At 43.0% G+C, this 16512-nt stretch overlaps 1 non-coding gene across 1 annotated transcript; it reads right to left on the reverse strand.

The window, feature by feature from the left end:
• Nucleotides 1–3443: 3443 nt before the first annotated feature.
• On the reverse strand, nucleotides 3444–3581 carry LOC119935318. Its single transcript, XR_005453204.1, has one exon. It is a non-coding gene; the product is annotated as a small nucleolar RNA SNORA7 (small nucleolar RNA).
• Nucleotides 3582–16512: the final 12931 nt, after the last annotated feature.

A 16512-nucleotide genomic window follows, 5' to 3' on the forward strand; every position in this document is an offset into this window, starting at 1 on the left:
TGTTTGTTAAGTGCTTACTTTATGCCAACATTGTACAAAGTGCTGGGGTTGCTACAAAATAGTCAGGTTTCTCATGGGGCTCAGAGTCTAAGTAGGAGGGAGGAATAATCTAGAGTACATAGTGGGTATTAGTAATAGTATCAAGCATCTGTGGTGTGCAAAGCATTACACTGGACATACCAAGAGTAGTTTAGAGATTTTATTGTAATTACCAAGTGCTTATCACATCTTCCTTCTCCCCTTTAGTCGGTAACAAGAGAGCTGGTAGTGATAAAATGCACAGTGAATTGTTCGGGAAACATTACTTCCTAACTGAACACCTTCTCTGTCATGTCTGAGGCAATTGTCAAAGCAGTCAGACCCCAACCATGAATCCTATCTACTGAAATGTTGGTTAGAGTTGTAGCTTGTGGTTTTCTCCGGTAACCAGTGATAGAGGATTTTGCCAATCCCTGAGAATGCCACCCCAATAAGTCACTCTAGTAGCTCTATTAGGTAACGTAACTTCATGGGAGTTTGCCCAACCTCACTGAAGGTTGTACACTGATCCTGCTGAAGGCCCAGCCAAAAATGATATGGTGAATATGCTAGTCAGATTGGAATTGCCTAGGCCTGTAACTTTAGATGGGAAACCTGTCTCCCCCTTCTAGACTGTGAGCCCACTGTTGGGTAGGGACCGTCTCTATATGTTGCCAACTTGTACTTCCCAAGCGCTTAGTACAGTGCTCTGCACACAGTAAGCGCTCAATAAATACGATTGATTGACTGATTGATTGATTGGAGGGATAGTATTTCTTGGAATAAGTCTATTAGGTTAGAAAAATTCCCCTGGAATGGACTTTAAAGAAATATCTTGGCATTCCCTTTTGGACCCTCCTGAAATATTAGGGCAGAAATAAGTGGGTAAGGAAAGGATATGGATTAAGTCAATTAATTTTCAGAATTTCAGTGACTGTGCTCTGGGGAACTTATTGGGAGGGCTATTTCTTATATGACCTAGTTTTGCCCCTCCCTAAAAAATCCCAAAAGAATGGCATTCTGTCTCCTCCTCTTTGAATGGATCTCTTCATTTTCTGTACAGAAAAAAACCACACCCACAAGAAAATGGGAAGAAAGTTTCACAAATATTCTATTTGAATTCAGACATCATGGCCACCCACTGGAGTTGTGAATGGAACAGAATTACTGAGCCAGGTGTTTAAAACATTGACATTGAAACTTCTTGTAGGATTGAGATTATAAAATGACTTTTGCTGAAGGCAGTGTGACCCAGAAGATCCCATCTTCTGTTGAGCATCTCCTGGGAAAATTCCCCATAAAACATTCAGCAGACGAGCTATCCTTGGGAGAAAATAAACACACAGCCTTCACGGTTGAGACTTAGGAACAAAATTGCCATTGTTCGGCCCTGTACTGTCTTCAGGAAAAACAACAGATTTTTTCACTTTGGACGCTTTATGGATTTAGATATTTTTTTCCACATGCCTTAAAAAGTCACATTATTTCTTTCTCTGAAGAAATAGCCTGACATTAAGAACTCTTTATTTACCCCACCCCAGATCCCATCTGCTGAAGGAGCTTGTGCAACCAGTCTCACTTCTGGTGCTTAGTACAGTGCTCTGCTCCCAGGAAGTGCTCAGTAAATACCATCAACTGATTGATTATAACAGACGTGTCCATATCAAAGAGCATTTGCAAGTTCTGTGATTCCAGTAGCAGACATTGATCCCACCCCATACTCCCCCTCTAGGTTCCATGTAGTTCTGAGTATTTCCCCCCCAGCCATAGTTCATTCAAAGCTAGTCCATCAGAAATCAAATGGTTAGACTAGTGTTTATGATAGTTACTCTAGATTTAATTTTCTAGAACTGTCAATCAGCCACTCTTTAAAAGGTTAGAGTGCTCAGAACCCATGTCAGTTCCTCTAGTTTGGGAAACAGTCCTAGACTTGAAGCTCCTTGTGGGAAGGGAATACATCTATCAACTCTGTTGTAAAGAACTCTACTGCAGTGCTTTGCACACTGTAAGCACTCAGTGAATACCATTGATAGATTAAGAAGGAAGGGATGAATCCATTACAGGAAAGGTTTGGTGAAAAGTTTCTTCGTGGTGGCACAGTGGATATGGGTTTAGTATCTTAGACCATTCTATGTGTTAAACTGTGTGTTAACATGTAGGAAAACTCTGAATCTTTGCGCGAAGCAGACTCCCCCCACCCCCCTACCCAAAACCCCACTCTCCCCTTCAAACCATTCACATAGTTCTCTGTCTATAAAATATTTCCAGCTGAATATCTCATCACCTACTCCAGCTAAACATGGTGAAAGCAGAGATTCCCAGGAACCACCTCTGTGATTGTTTCGTTGGATGATTCCCACCTCCCCAGCAGCTAGGAATCCTGGGATTGCTTTTGATTTCTTACTTCCCTTCATTCACTCTTTCACCGAATTCTATTGCTTTGTCTTGTGACACAACTCCCAAATTCACCTACCCTGTTCATTCTTGTAGTGAAATCCACCTCATCTAGATACAAGTATTGAATAGGTCGATTCACACATTATTGTTATTTCTCTTTAGTATTGTCCCCCTAATGTGGGTCTGAATCACTCAGCAGGGATGCCTTCATCTCCATCTTCCACTGTGCAGTGAATTCTCCAGTTTCTCTCTTTCAGGTATCGTTTTTCATCCAAATAAAAGCTGAATAACATTTTCCCTTCATTCCCATTGATCACATTTCACCTTTTCCTTTCCATCTCCAGTAAATTCATGTTTGTATGTGAGATTAGGTGTTCAGCTGTCTTTGGATCTGCATCAGAATTGTCTGATGCTATTAATAATTATAATAATAATAACTATAATGACAATTAATGATTATGGTATTTGTCAAGCAGTTAACTATGTGCCAGGCACTGTACACAGCGCTGGGGTGGATACAAGCAAATCGAGTTGTACACAGACCCGGTCCCGTATGAGGCTTACAGTCTCAATCCCCATTTTACAGACAAGGTAACTGAGGCACAGAGAAGTGAAATGACTTGCACAAAGTCACACTGCAGACAAGTGGTGGACCTGGGATTAGAATTCGTGAACTTCTGATTCCCAGGCCCGTGCACTATCCACTATGCTATGCTGCTTCTCAGCATGTTGTAAGCTCCTTAGGGGCAGGAACTCTGTATAAAAAATTTAATTCAGTGCCCAGCCCAACACTGTGAGCAAGTGAATACTTAGTCTTATCTTATGCTGTCAAGTCGTCTCCAACCCATGGCAATGCCATGGACACATCTCTCCCAGAACTCCCTACCTCCACCTGTGATTGTTCTGGTATTGTATCCATAGAGTTTTCTTGGTAAAAATACAGAAGTGGCTTACCATTGCCTCCTTCTGCACAGTCTCCACCCTCGACTCTCTTCCATGACACTGCTGTCCAGCACAGGATAGTCTGGACTTGTAGCAGAATGCCTTCCAGTCTCTGGCCACTGGCCAAGCTAGGAATGGAAGGGGTAGGCCTCTGCTTGACTCTCTCTTCCATAGTCAAGACTGGTAGAGTACTGGAAACTCTCCAGGTGCAACCCTGAGAGGTGCTTAATCAGTACTTTTTGAAAATTACAGTGACGTGGTGATAAACTACTCTCTTACCTGTGGGAAGGAAGTTAACCCATATTCCAAATCAGGATGACATGCAGGAAAAGCAGGTAAACTTGTGTGGGCAGGGAACCTGTCCACCAACCCTGTCATATTGTACTCTCCCAAATTCTTAGTACAGTGCTCTCCACATTTTAAGCGTTCAGTACCATTGTTTAGATTAGTTCTAGCGGGAAAAGCTCTGAACCAGGAATCAGGAAACCAGATTCTTCTACCAATTAACTAGGTGCTCTTTTATTACCTCAATATTCCCATCTGCAAAATGGGAACTAATAATGCTTCTTTATTATGAAAGTACTTTGAATGCCCTGGAAGAAAGAACTGTAGAAATCCAAGGAATTCATTTTATGTAGCTTGATTCTCTCCTAATTTGCTGGCAGGAGAGTTTACTCCTCTAAAATTGAATAAGACAAAGATGTGTTCCCAGTACCCACCATAAGGTTCTAGTTTGATACCTTCGTTGCACACATGGTCCGTGACCTTGTGTGCCCTTCAAGATAGGAAAGAATCAAACTCACAGTTTGTGAACCGCCTCCCCTATTACTTGTGGATCAAGCCCTATATTTCCTCACCAGTCTCTAACAGCTGGTTGGGGTGGTTTGCGGGATCTAACTTGGGAGCTGGCTGAAGGATAAAGGAGCGTTTCATTCTGGAATCGATCAGGAGCTGTTGAAAACTACTTGTGTACCCATCAGAATGAGTGGGACACATCAGGAGCCTGTTTGAGATTTGTTATGCTTTTTTTAATTGTTTACCATTCTTGTGGCAGCTTGTAGAGTGGGTAAGGAGAAATTTAAGGAGGCACTCATTCCATTCTGGTCTTTCAGATGGTAGTTTTCCCTCTTTAAACCTTACTGTTGGCTCCAACAGGCCTTATGTGTATGATCCAGGAGGGGCTTCAAAGGATTCAGATTTCCGGGCTTATTTTCCAAGGTGATGAAGGGCTCGGCGTTACCAAGCATTAACGGGACAGTCCCAGAGCGCCTGGAGCAGTGGACTGGAAGTCATATCCAGTCTCCTTTTGATTTGGAGTTGTCCCTTCTGGGGGTGATAGAGTGGTCAAATAGAGCTTTGCCCAGGCTGAGGAGACCAAAGTGGCCCCAGGGCCTCATCCAGTCTCAAGATTAGCACTGCACTCTGCTCTGTGCCTCCAGAGACCACTCCAGCTCAGGTGCAGGTGCTTCCCAGATCCCCTTAGGAGGCATGGTTTCTAAGAGGCAGCAGCCGAAGTCCTTGGCTAGATTACTACTACTACTACTACTAATAATAATACTTGTGTTATTTGTTAAGCACTTACAATGTGCCAGGCACTGTACTAAGCGTTGAGGTGGATACAAGCAAATGGGGTTGAACACAGTCCCTGTCTCACATGGAGTTCACAGTCTCATTCCCCATTTTGCAGGTAAGGTAACTGAGGCCCAGAGAATAATAATAATAATAATAATAATAATAATAATAATGGCATTTATTAAGCACTTACTAGGTGCAAAGCACTGTTGTAAGTGCTGGGGAGGTTACAAGGTGATCAGGTTGTCCCATGGAGGGCTCACAGTCTTAATCCCCATTTTACAGATGACATAACTGAGGCACAGAGAAGTTAAGTGACTTGCCCAAAGTCACACAGCTGACAATTGGCAGAGCCAGGATTTGAACCTGTGACCTCTGACTCCAAAGCCCATGCTCTTTGCACTGAGCCATGCTACTTCTCATGTGACTTGCCCAAGGTCACCCAGCAGACAAGTAGCATAGCCAAAATTAGAACCCATGCCTTTCTAATTCCCTGGCCCACTCTCTATCCACTAGATTGTCCTATAGTGGTGGCAGTGGTACAGGCTTCTCTTGGCCCCAGAGCAGCCACCTTCCTGACTCCTATAGCCTGGCCTAATAGAAAGAGCCGGAAACTGGAAGTCACTAGACCAGGTTCAAATCTCAGCTCTGCCTCTGTCCTGATGGGCGACCTAAGCCAAGTCATTTAAGGACTCATTGCCTCTGGTTCCTCAGTGGTATAGGGAAGATCATCTAGCTAACCTCCCTGCCTCTGAGACAATAAATTCTACACGGGACAGGGGTTGTGTATGATCTGATTATCTTGAATTTACCCCAGTGCTTACAATATAGTAAAAGCTTAATAAATATTGTAGCTAAACTAACTCCCGTTCATCCCAGCTGACTCTGGGGGTGGGGTGGAAACAGAGGGAGAAACTATTAGTTCCTAGACAGGTACCTGCACTATTGCCGCCTACCTCCCCTAACCTCTGGCCTGGAATGTCCTCCCCCTTCAGATCTGAAGAACAATTACTCTCTCCCCACTTCAAAGCCTTATTGAAGGCACATCTCCTCCAAGAAGCCTTCCCAGACTAAGCCCCCCCCCCCCCCCCCCCCCCGCCAACTGCCCTTTCCTCATCTCCCACTCCCTTCTGCATCATCTGGACTTGCTCCCTTTGCTCTTCCCCACTTCTAGCCCCAGAGCATTTCTGTACATATCTGTAATTCATTTATTTGTATTATTGTCTGTCTCCCCTCCTCTAGACTGCAAGCTCGTTGTGGGCAGGGAATGTGTCTGTTTATTGTTGTATTGTACTCTGCCAAGCGCTTAGTTCAGTGCTCTGCACACAGTAAGTACTCTATAAATACAACTGGATGAATGCATAACCCCAGGGCAGCATTGGACCTGGGCTGGAATCATGGCCAAAAGCCAGTAGAAATGCTGCTCTTGTTGGGGGTGGCACGTCCTGATGACACCCACCCTCCCCAGGCTCATACCATCATCACACAGCAGACCTCACTCCCCAGGCTGTCTACCTTAAGAACAACCATCCTGGCATCATCCACCCTGTCAGCACTGGTAACTGAGCAATCATCATTTTAGCCAGAGCAGAGTCCTCGGGGCAGACCTAGCATCGCTTCTGGATTCCAGGGAAGCGCTCCTTGTGCTGCGTTAGCATTTATAACCAGATGAGGACAGCCCAACCTAAAATTATTTTGGATCTTACAGGCAAATCCTGCCTAAAACTACATTCAGTTTTATTTAAGTAGTCAGATTCTTTGGATAACAGGAATTGTATGGTCCCCGTCTTTCCAGTCGGGTGGTAACAGAAACTGAAATCTATAACAGAAATGAACTATCCCAAAATAACAAAAGAACTGGGCATGGGGTGGATATACAGCATAAAGGTCTGGGAGAGGGAGAAAGAGGGTGGGGGAGAGAAGAATAGTTGAGAATAGCTGCTGCTTGTGGAGTTTAAAAAGTGGACTATTTGCAGATTTCTACATGGGTGAGTGAGCAGCTGGCTAGGGCATCATCATCAATCATCAGTCATATTTATTGAGCGCTTACTATGTGCAGAGCACTGTACTAAGCATCTCAGAACAGGCAGAGAAATAAATAAACCTGTTTGGCAAAGTTGGGTTTAGGAAGAGGAAGAGGTGGTATCTGTCCCAAACTTGTTACTCAGGCAAGTTAGAGGGGGAGAAAGGGAGGAGAGGGCCAATTGAGGGTGGGTTGAAGAGAGTTAAGAAATATGGTGGTGTCACAGGCTCATTGATCTACAGATTTATGCAGTAAAGCTGGGGCTACTTTGAAGCGCACTGTGTGAACCCGAGGAGCATCGTCCCACCCTGGTTTCTCTGAGGCAGCCCATACCAGTTTGGCTTGAACCATGGCAGGGCGGGATTATGTCAATACTGAAGTTTCAACACTGCCACTGTCCCAAGACAACAGCAGGAGGCCAAAACAGGCCTGGGAAACAGGCCAGGAAATTTCTCTGGCTTCTGTTGTTGCACAGAATCACTCAGGCTATGAGCTATGGGGCCAGAGCTGCTTACCCATGCTCTCTCGTGAGCCTCTACTATCGCTGCTGCTACCACAGACACCATGAAGAGGTTTTGCCATGAAACTCCCTTTCTCTTCTGAACAGGGAGTATAGAGGGTATTATATTTCTATTTACAAATTGCTTTTTATAGCATTATCAATAGTAATTATTGAGTGGTTGCTATGCTCAGAGCCCAATACCAAGTACTTAGGGAGACTGTAGAAGACACAGACATGGTTCTCACAAGCAAGCTAAAGGAGGAAAAAAAGCAGGAATGGATAAGCACATAAATGAATACATGAAAATAACCGAGAGTAACAGATATATTAGAGTTCTGGGAGTGGAAAGGGATGCAGTGACTCTAATTAATCAGGAAAAGCTTCATGGCAAAGGTGGTTTTTTAGGTGCTCTCTGAAGGATCAAAGAATTGTATTCTGACAGTGGAGAGGGGAGGGCATTCCAGGTAGGATGAGTAACATGGGCAATTGTTTGTCGGAGGAAAGAGAGTAGAGGGAAGGGGGTTGTTAGGAGATTACCTCGGGTTAGAACTTCTCTTTAGTTTTGAAGATCATCCTAGGAATCAATATAAAATGAGAATTAGCTTGGAATTTATAGAATCTCAACCATGCGTGTTAAACTAGGGCAATGATTTCCCAATCCCAGTGGCCACTGATTATTTAAATTCTTCAGGAACAGGCTTTCTTAAAGAGATTTCTCTCTGTGACTGTTGATGGAGAAGAAAAGCTTAAATGAATCCTAAACTGTCAGGCAGATGAAACGAGCTCTTCTCCAGCTCTTCTTTTCTCTTGCTTTTCTGAGCCACATCTTTCCTTCCTCTTCTAGGAATCTGGAAAAGTAATTCATGCTTCATGGTACAACAGTGAGAGTTGGGGACAATCACCTTTATGGACTGTGAATTTAAGGGGGTGCCAGCTATTCACCCAGAAACCTTTAATGCTTGGCAAATAAATCTTTGCAAAGAGAAGCAGCATGGTGTAGTGGATAGAGCATGGGCCTGAGTGTCAGAAGGTCAAGGATTCTAATCCCAGCTCCGCGACGTGTCTGCTGTGTGATCTTTGGCAAGTCACTTCACTTCTCTGAGCCTCAGTTACCTCATCTGTAAAATGGGGATTAAGACTGTGAGCCCCACATGGGACAGGGACTTTGTTCAACCCGATTTGTTTGTATCTTCTCCAGCGCTTGGTAAAGTGCCTGTCACAAAGTAAATGCTTGACAAATACCACAATTTATTTATGGGAGGCAGTGTGGCTTAGTGGAAAGAGCACGGGCTTGGGAGTCAGAGGTCATGGGTTCTAATCCTGGCTCTACCACTTGTCAGCTGTATGACTTTGGGCAAATCATTTTGCTTCTCTGTGCCTCATTTACCTCATCTTTAAAGTGGGGATTAAGACTGTGAGCCCCATGTGGGACAATCTGATTACCTTATATCTACCCCAGCACTTAGAACAGTGTGTGGCACATAGTAAGTGCTTAACAAGTACCATTATTATTTTTATTATTATCATCTTTCCCCTCAGAATGAGTTTGATTACACTGTTGTTTCATAAAAGTCAAATGTGAGCTACTTCTTTGATTGCATTTTCTAGAATGAAATAAAATTGCTTATAATTAGAGATGGCTGGCAATGTCCCAAGGGTGGTTAGAAGAAGCTGCAGGGTAAAATGGCTTGAGAGTTGGCATCCGACCATAGGGGAGGGGGATAAAAAAGCACACCTCAAAAGAGAAATTTGTGGCTGTTTCCTTTTGGCTCATTGGTACTGTCGACTTAGAGATTTATACTGGATCAAATTCATTCTGGGCCATCAGAATAGATTAGCACTCTTCCCTGGAATTGGAGGAAGAGATGTTAGATGCTAATGTGTTTTCATAAAGGTGTGGTAAGCCTACAAACTGCCGACAGATGGATTTGTCCGTGGATAATGCGTTTTTCCCACTTTGATTTCTGGCAGTAGGAAAGCCCTTCCCCATTTCAGACCTGGAGAAACATTTTTCTCTGATCCCTAACAGTTCCACTGGGTTGGGTTGGAATTTAGGCATATCATTCAGCAGCCAAGAAAGGTCCAGAGTAGATTTCCTAGCATTTCATTAGCCAAACATTCTTATTTCCATGGAGAGTCCCACCAGCCTCATCAAAGGAACAGTTTCCCAGATACCTCCATCTGGATTGGCTGAAAGCAGTTCATGCTGATTAGTTGAATCACCCTTGAAATCCCCTTCTCTCACATCTGAGTGTAGATGTATATAATGAATAAATAAATTTAACTTTTGACTAACAGAGGGATAAGTGTCCAAACAGTAAGATTAAAAGATCTCTCCTCTTTCTTCAAAAACCTTCTTGGAGACCTGATTTTCCTTTAAATGCCTTAACCTGAGATATATGGTCAGGGATCGAGGAGTAGATGAATACAAAATTTACAGCTGATACTGCCTAGGCTATTTCTTTTATGGATAAGTAAATATCTTCAAGTCTTCAGAAAGCTCATTTGGATAAACTCTGAATGGCAAAACATTTACTTTGAAATTTCAACTTAAAACAAAAACAAAATCCCCCCTTGGCCTGCTTCTTTCCTAAACTGTTTGTTTAGGAACAGCAAGTTTGTCTTATGCCGATGAGTCACTAACATTGTCTGAATCAGTCCTCTGACAGTCTCATGTCAGTGACTTCATAACTTGAGATTCAAACTAACTGAGAGCTGAACCCTCCCCAGTATAAAAAGAAAAATGACCCCTGAATTAGATAATAGTCTGAGATATAATTTGCAGACTTGTCAACTGGGAAATTTTGTTACTCTTCAGTGGTAGGGACCATCTTTATATGTTGCCAACTTGTACTTCCCAAGAGCTTAGTACAGTGCTCTGCACACAGTAAGCGCTCAATAAATATGATTGAATGAATGAACGAATATTATTATCATTACTATTATTAGTAGTAATAATAATAATGATAATGGTATTTAAGTACTTTGTGCTAAGCACTGTACTAAGTATTGGGTTAGATCGGAGATAATCAGGTCCCACATGGGCTCACAGTCCAAGTAGGAGCAAGAACAGGCATTGAATCCCCATTTTGCAGAAGAGGGAACTGAGGCACAAAAACGTTAAATGACTTGTCCAAGGTCACACAGCAGATAAGTGGCAGAGAGGTTTTGAACCCAGGTCCTCTAACTACTAAACCCATGCTATTTCCACTAGGCCACACTGCTGAAGCAGGCCATACAACCTCTATTCCTTAGCCTTTCCTCATAGGAAATGCTTTTCATGTTATGACATTGTAGTGACAACTGACTGACTAGTTGGGAAGCAGCATGGTATAGTGGGAAGAGCATGGGCCCAGGAGTCAGAAGGTCATGAGTTCTAATCTTGGCTCCACCACTTGTCTGCTGTGTGACCTTAGGCCAGTCACTTCACTTCTCTGGGCCTCAGTTACCTCCTCTGTAAAATGGGGAGTAAGACTCTGAACCCTGTGCAGGGCAGGGACTGTATTCAACCTGATTTGCTTTTATCCACTCCAGTGCTTAGAACAGTGCCTGGCATGTGGTAAGCACTTAACAAATACCATAATAATAAGAATAATTATTAATAATTATTATTAGATTTTAAGCTACTTGCAGGCAGGGGACATATGTTCTAAGTCTATTATACTTTCTCAAGCACTTAGTACAGTGTTTAGCACGGAGCATGCATGTGATAAACACGATTGATTAAGATGTTGTGATACAGAATTATGATAAGCACTTAGGGAAGCAGCATGGCCTAGTGGAATGATCATGGGCCTGGAGGCAGAGAAGCTGGGTTTTAATCCCGGCTCTGCTAATTGCTTGCTGTGTGACCTTGAGCAAGTTACTTAACTTCTCTGGGCCTCAGATCTCCCTCCTACTTAGACTGTGAGCCAACCTAACTTGTGTCCAACCTAACATGTATCTACCCCAGCACTTAGAACAGTGTTTGGCACATTGTGACTACTTAACAAATACTATTAAAAAAAATGATGGTGGACTTTTAACTCGAATTTTTGACACTCTCCAAGGCTGATCTTCAGCATGGGCAGTATAGCCCCAATCTTGGAGAAGATGAGCTGTTTCCTCTGTCATTAAGATAAGGAGAGTGAAGCAATCTGGGAAGAGGAAGGGAAAAGGAGAGAAGGGCGAGGGGCTCTTACCTAATGGAAACGGATCTTGAGGTTGTTATGAAGCAGGAATCTGCAAAAGGAATCCCAACTCCCAGCAATTTTCTGCAGTGCTAACTCCTGGTCATTCCACACATCAATGTTAGAAGCTGGTCAGGCTCTTTTAATAAGGGCAATTTCCCATCTTTTAACCCTTAAAGTTGTTCTTTGGGTGGTGGTGGTTTGATGCGTTCGCCCGATTGGCCAAATTTTTCTGCTTGCTTTGATTAAGAAAAGAGAACATATAAGAAATGTTACTATTGGAGGTCAAGACAACAATTCAGTGTTTACCCTCTCTTAACCATTTGTGATTTTGTAGACTTCAAGGATATTTCCTGTGCTTTTCACTCCTGGCTCTCAGGCCTCTCTCTGGGTGTATGCAGAGAACCTTGCAAACAATATCTCAGTAGCCCATTTTGGTTCTTTTCAGTGCCTTGTATTTAAAGGCAATTTCTAGAATTTACAATAAAGTGCACTGTTCTACAGTTTGTGCTGGTCCTGAATTTTATATGCCTGGGTGCTGTGTTAGTTTCAATTAGGAAAATGATTCTCAGCAGCTCTAAGACCAGGACTTCAGGAAAAGAAGAGCCACACTATCCTAGAGCTCTGAAACCAGATAGTGCAAAAGGCCCTCAGCTGCCTTAGTAAAGATTGATTAACAATGAATCCTATTTCACAGAGCATCCTTTGGTGCTTGGTTACCCCCAGAGGGAAGAAGGGAGCTGCAGCCCAATGAAACCGGGATCAACTTCCTTTTTTAATCCTCTCTCTGCATTCTTTATTTTAGCTGAATGAATCCATCTCCTTTGGTTAGGTATCTTTTCTTTATTATTTGTTTCCTTGTTGGGCCCCCTATTAGGAGGTCATGGTTTCCGGTGCACTGTACTCAAAACTCCCCCAATCTCCCTTCTTCAACCCTATGCTGCTAGAGAAGCAGCGCGGCTTAGTGGAAAGAGCTTGGGCTTGGGAGTCAGAGGTCATGGGTTCTAATCCCGGCTCCACCACTTGTCAGCTGTGTGACTTTGGGCAAGTCACTTCACTTCTCTGTGCTTCAGTTACCTCATCTGTAAAATGGGGATTAAGACTGTGAGCCCCATGTGGGATAACCTTATTACCTTGTATCTCCCCCAGTGCTTAGAACAGTTCTTGACACGTAGTAAGCACTTAACAAATACCATCATTATTATTATTACTACTCCGTATCAGGGGATAACATGCTATTGGGAAGCAATAGATTGGCTCTCCACTGCTCTTTCAGAGAGAGAAAGGGGTAAGAAAATATTTTCTCCCACCTTATGTTTAGAGAGGGCTTCGTGTTAGTTTCCTTCTGTTCTGAGCAACCCTTGCTCTGCCACTGTCCTTCTGTGTGACCTTGGGCACATTATACCTTCAGACTCAGTTTTCCCTAAGCCTTAATTCTCCCATTTGTGAGTGCCTTGGATTGGATGAGAGTGGCTTTACAAGTTAAACAACAGCCTAACCCCCTTAAATTCCTAATCCCTCTGAGCCTCATTTCAGAGATAGGAGGGACCAGAGTCTCCCAGTCTGACTTTTGGTCTCTCAAGGCAGCAAGGGATGCAAGTGTCAGGAGCAAGGCTCCTCTTGGCAGCCAGTCAGTAGGATATTCTGGCTCCCAGACTGGGCAATTCAGCGAGCAGATGTCCTCCAGCCTGCTCTCTAACTATGAAAAGAAATTAGTTTAATTTGAAGCATGAGGGATTTGGGCAAGATATAAAAATGTAGTTCTTGACATTGAAATTGTTAAAAACTGGTCTGAACAGAGGAGGGTGTAGAATTTACTGCTCCAGAGGCGTGTAAGAGCAGGAGAGATTATCACTTGTCTGACATAGCTTAAGAGTTGCCCTGAAAGGAGGCAGGGGGTTGTCCTCTATGGCCTCTGAAGGTCACATCCTACCCTAGGATTCTATAAGTTTTTATCAATGACTGTAAATCCCTGCCCAGGGATGACTGACAACTCTAGTAGAGGAACTTGACCAAAAAAAAGCTTTTTCTGGGGTCATTACGGGCAAATTTTCCATTATCCCAGCCTGGTGGATCGGAGGTCATCCTTTTCATTGAGAGCACTTCTCAAACTAGAAGGCATTTCATTTGAAGAGATAATTTTCCCAGAACTGTTACAGAGTTCTAAAATGTGGATATTAGCTATACTAATTCCTTCATCAAAACATGGTAAGCCCAGGTCAGTGTCTGGGAGAATGGCACATGCCTGCCAAGCTGTTTCAGTAAGAGATAACAGATGCTTTAAGTAGCAGACAGTTTTAAGAAGCTGTGGGAAAATTAATTCACTTTGAATACATCTGTCGTAAACCCTCTCAGGGCAATTGAAGTGGCTCATAACCACAAATGCAGCCATGCTGACCAACAGAAAGCAGAAGATGAATCTTTTTGACATTGGTGGAATCTATCCAGCTGACCTTCTAGGAAGGGCATGTGACCTGCCTATTTGAGATGACTGTTGATGAGATGCAAAACAAGAATTCCACTGCAGGAAGAGGAAGACCATGCCAAAGAACCAGTCTGCCTGCCATTCATCCATGTTTAGAACACAATTCCTCTCCCTGGAGGATTTTATTTTATTAGAAAAACATCCGCAATTATCCAAAACTGAGTGGTCCGCTTTGTGGATTATCCGTGACAGATTTCTCATGGGAGCCTGTCTTCCCTCCAACCCTTACCCATAATGATGATGATGACTGTAGATTGTCGACTATAGATGATGTAGACTGTAAGCTCCTTGAGGGCAGGGATGGTATACTGCACTTTCCCAAGCACTTGGTATAGTGTCCTGAACACAGTAAACACTCAATAAATTCCATTGTTTGATTCACAATGGCATTTAGTATGTACTAAGACCACCCCTAGCCTTAGTCCTCAGGATGAAGAGTTGGCAACAGCCTCTTCCCTGCCTGGTGGGCGGCAAGCAGAAGTGCCAAGGATGGGCCAGTAGATCTGTCCTAGCCTTCCACTCAATTAACATGGATTTTAAGAGTCATGTAACCATAGAATTAGAGAAATGGCCAGTCAGGAATAACCTAAACTCAATAGGAGAAAATACAAAGTAGTTCACTTAGGGCCAGGTAAAGATGTGCAGGTGGTAAAAGATAAGGGAAGGTGGCAGAAAAGATTTAAAGTCCTGTGGACCATAAAATGAATGAGTGAGAAAAGCAGTGCTCTGTAGAGGTATTTCTGCCAGAACACATCATTTGAGAGCAGGATTTGGAAAGTTTGTGATGGAAGAATAAGGGAACAAAATGCCATGCAGCTGTTAATTGGTTATAATGCATCACAGCTCTACAAGAGTACTTGTTTTAAGCAGGACATAGAGGTCACTTAGTAACACTATTATCAGCTCATTGAACAGGGAATCAATTGCAACACTATTTCCATTGATTACTGGAAACTGAAGGCTGTCGCAAATTGATTCCTAGGGCTAAGTTAATGAATTTCAGGGAAGTGTCAGAGAAAGTTTCAGTCAGTGCAGACTATTTGAAATAAGCTTTTTAAGTTTTCTACACACTTCTTGAATTTCACCCGTTATGATAGAATCTGGGCACTATTTCAATCGCCTTCTAGCCATCTTTCCCCTAATATCTGATTTACCACTGAAACAATGGTTGGCACAATGCGATGCTTAGAAAACACAAGGATTTTTAAGAATGCAACTATCATGAAATCCTGTATGATTAAAAAGGCTAACATGCTATAAAGTTGTAATAATAGGAGTAAGACAGGCAACAGCTAAAAAGTAATCCTTCCATTATTTTTGGCATTGCTCAGACCTTTGCTAGAGTATTGTATCTCTGCATTTTCGAAAAGACTTACCTGTGTGAGAGAAACCACTGCTGCCCTCCTGCCTTAGCTAGAAGCCCTCCCTTCACTGACCTGGCCTCTTTCATATAGGCCAGAATGCTAAATTATGCTGCCATTTTCCCCACCTCGACCATGTTTTGCCAGTTGAGTTTCAGGCCCTGCCACTTTCCCTCGACCAAATTGATTCAGTCCCTGTTCTCTGGAGTACTCCCTGTTTCCTATCTAGACCACACTCCCTTCTATCTAGTAATAGCAATAGTATTTATTAAGTACCTATTGTATGAGAAGCACTCTACTAAGTACTGTGAAAAAATATAAGGGGGAGAGTTAGACATGATCTCTGGCCCCCAAGGGGCACATATTTGAAGAATAATGGGGGAAAGGGTACTGGAGTCAGATACATAAGGAAAGATTAAACAATGAATGTATAAAAATAGCATAAAAGGGAAAGAAATATGATAATCATATTGAGAGCAATAGGGTACAGTGGTTTCAGGCGTAGAATTTGAGATCCATGAATCCAGTTACAGCTTAGCTCAGCACCAAAGACACAGACTTTTCAATGTTTGAAGAATTGAGAAGGCCTCAAGACTTCTGGAGTTTCTCACACTTCCTGGCCCTGAGCAGGGGCTGATGGGAAGACTTACTAGTGAGGGGCTTGGGCATCTTTTCTCCTTAATTGCAGACCTTGGTGATCAAGTGGAGAAGGGATCAGCAGAGACCTCTATGTTGCTAATGCTTTCCAAGCCTCCCCAGACTGGAGTAAGGGTTATGGGAAATCATCTGGCTTGCTTTTCCCCTTCTTGTCTGCAGCTAATTAGAGGCTCTGAGAACCAGCCAGCCAATCCAAAGACTTCCAAAAGACAACCCAGTTAGCAACCTATCCTCTTTCATGAGAAACTGAAGTAAATGCAAAAACTGGGGCAGAGATGGCAAAATTTTAATCTCAAAGTAAATGAAAGGTTATTATGAAGACACTGACTAGTTCATTTCCACAGAGGAAGAAAGACAAGGAAATGGGATTAATTGTGTCAGGAGAG

The sequence above is a fragment of the Tachyglossus aculeatus genome, chromosome 11, assembly GCF_015852505.1.
Source record: "Tachyglossus aculeatus isolate mTacAcu1 chromosome 11, mTacAcu1.pri, whole genome shotgun sequence".
NCBI lineage: Eukaryota > Metazoa > Chordata > Mammalia > Monotremata > Tachyglossidae > Tachyglossus > Tachyglossus aculeatus.